Source organism: Triticum urartu, chromosome 1A (assembly GCF_056163025.1).
Source record: "Triticum urartu cultivar PI428250 chromosome 1A, HENAU_Tu73, whole genome shotgun sequence".
NCBI lineage: Eukaryota > Viridiplantae > Streptophyta > Magnoliopsida > Poales > Poaceae > Triticum > Triticum urartu.
This window is the reverse complement of record NC_141873.1, coordinates 20,719,679-20,722,760: the sequence shown is the minus strand read 5'-3', so window position 1 is coordinate 20,722,760 and position 3,082 is coordinate 20,719,679.

Here is a 3,082-nt window from a genome sequence, read left to right as displayed (position 1 = left end):
GGTTTCTCTAAACCATAGTTCATACAGTGTCATCTCATCGGAATTACGTGGTGCCCTATTTAAAGTGAATGCGGTTGTCTCTAATGCCTAACCCATAAACTATCGTGCTAATTCGATAAGAGACATCATGGTATGCATCATATCCAATAGGGTGCAGTTATGATGTTCGGACACACCATCACACTATGGTGTTCCAGGCTGTATTAGTTGTGAAACAATTTCCACAATGTCTTAATTCTGTGCCAAACTCGTAATTCAGATATTCATCTCTGTGATCATATCATAGATCTTCTATCCTCTTGTCACGACGATCTTTCAACTTCACCCTGAAATTACTTGAACCTTTCAATAATTCAGACTCATGATTCATCAAGTAAATATACTCAACATCTACTCAAATCATCTGTGAAGTAAGAACATAACGATATCCACTACATGCCTCAACACTCATTGGACTGCACACATCAAAATGTATTACTTCCAACAAGTTGCTTTCTAGTTCCATTTTACCGAAAACGAGGCTTTCAGTCATCTTGCCCATGTGGTATGATTTGCATGTCTCAAGTGATTCAAAATCAAGTGAGTCCAAACGGTCCATTTGCATGGAGTTTCTTCATGCATATACAACAATAGACATGGTTCGCATGTCTCAAACTTTTCAAAACGAGTGAGCCCAAAGATCCATCAACATGGAGTTTCTTCATGCGTTTTATACCGATATGACTTACGTGGCAGTGCCACAAGTAGGTGGTACTATCATTACTATCTTATATATTTTGGCATGAACATGTGTATCACTACGATCGAGATTCAACAAACCATTCATTTTAGGTGCAAGACCATTGAAGGTATTATTCAAATAAACAGAGTAACCATTATTCTCCTTAAATGAATAATCGTATTGTGACAGACATAATCCAATCATGTCTATGCTCAACGCAAGCACCAATCTCGATGGTAGAGGGAGCGTGCGATGCTTGATCACATCAAGCTTGGAAAAAAACTTCCAACACATATCGCCAGCTCACCTTTAACTAGTCTCCGTTTACTCCGCAGCTTTTTATTTCGAGTTTACTAATATTTAGCAACCGAACCGGTATCTAATACCATGGTGCTACTAGGAGTACTAGTAAAGTACACATTAACACAATGTATATCCAATATACTTCTATCGACTTTGCCAGCCTTCTCATCTACCAAGTATCTAGGGTAATTCTGCTCCAGTGGCTGTTCCCCTTATTACAGAAGCACTTAGTCTCGGGTTTGGGTTCAACCTTGGGTTTCTTCACTAGAGCAGCAACTGATTTGCCGTTTCATGAAGCATCCCTTTTTGCCCTTGCCCTTCTTGAAACTAGTGGTTTCACCAACCATCAACAATTGATGCTCCTTCTTGATTTCTACTTTTGTGGTGTCAAACATCGCGAATATCTCAAGGATCATCATATATGTCCCCGATACATTATAGATCATCACGAAGCTCTAGCAGCTTGGTGGTAATGACTTCGGAGAAACATCAATATCTCATCTGGAAGATCAACTCCCACTCGATTCAAATGATTGTTGTACTCAGACAATCTGAGCATAAGCTCAACAATTGAGCTTTTCTCCTTAGTTTGTAGGCTAAGAAAATCGTCGGAGGTCTTATACCTCTTGACGTGGGCACGAGCCTGAAATCCCAATTTCAGCCCTCGAAACATCTCATATGTTTCGCGACATTTCAAAACGTCTTCGGTGCCTCAACTCTAAACCGTTTAACTGAACTATCACGTAGTTATCAAAATGTGTATGTCAGATGTTCGCAACATCCACAGCCGACGTTCGAGGTTCAGCACACTGAGCGGTGCATTAAGGACATAAGCCTTCTATGAAGCAATGAGGACAATCCTCAGTTTACGGACCTAGTCCGCATAATTGCTACTATCAACTTTCAACTAAATTTTCTCTAGGAACATATCTAAACAGTAGAACTGAAGCGCGAGCTACGACATAATTTTGCGAAGACCTTTTGACTATGTCCAGGATAATTAAGTTCATCTTATGAACTCCCACTTAGATAGACATCCCTCTAGTCATCTAAGTGATTACATGATCCGAGTCAACTAGGCCGTGTCCGATCATCACGTGAGACGGACTAGTCATCATCGGTGAACATCTTCATGTTGATCGTATCTACCATACGACTCATGCTCGACCTTTCGGTCTCTTGTGTTCCGAGGCCATGTCTGTACATGCTAGGCTCGTCAAGTCAACCTAAGTGTTTCGCGTGTGTAAATCTGTCTTACACCCGTTGTATGTGAACGTTAGAATCTATCACACCCGATCATCACGTGGTGCTTCGAAACAACGAACTGTCGCAACGGTGCATAGTTAGGGGGAACACTTTCTTGAAATTTTAATGAGGGATCATCTTATTTACTACCGTTGTTCTAAGCAAATAAGATGCATAAACATGATAAACATCACATGCAATCAAATAATAGTGACATGATATGGCCAATATCATATAGCTCCTTTGATCTCCATCTTGGGGTTCCATGATCATCTTGTCACCGGCATGACACCATGATCTCCATCATCATGATCTACATCATCGTGTCTCCATGAAGTTGTCTCGCAAACTTATTACTTCTACTACTATGGCTACCGATTAGCAATAAAGTAAAGTAATTACATGGCGTTGTTCAATGACACGCAGGTCATACAATAAATAAAGACAACTCCTATGGCTCCTGCCGGTTGTCATACTCATCGACATGCAAGTCGTGATTCCTATTACAAGAACATGATCAATCTCATACATCACATATCATTCATCACATTCTTCTTGGCCATATCACATCACATAGCATACCCTGTAAAAACAAGTTAGACGTCCTCTAATTGTTGTTTGCATGTTTTACGTGGCTGCTATGGGTTTCTAGCAAGAACGTTTCTTACCTACGCAAAAACCACAACGTGATATGCCAATTGCTATTTACCCTTCATAAGGACCCTTTTTATCGAATCCGATCCGACTAAAGTGGGAGAGACAGACACCCGCTATCCACCTTATGCAACTAGTGCATGTCAGTCGGTGGAACCA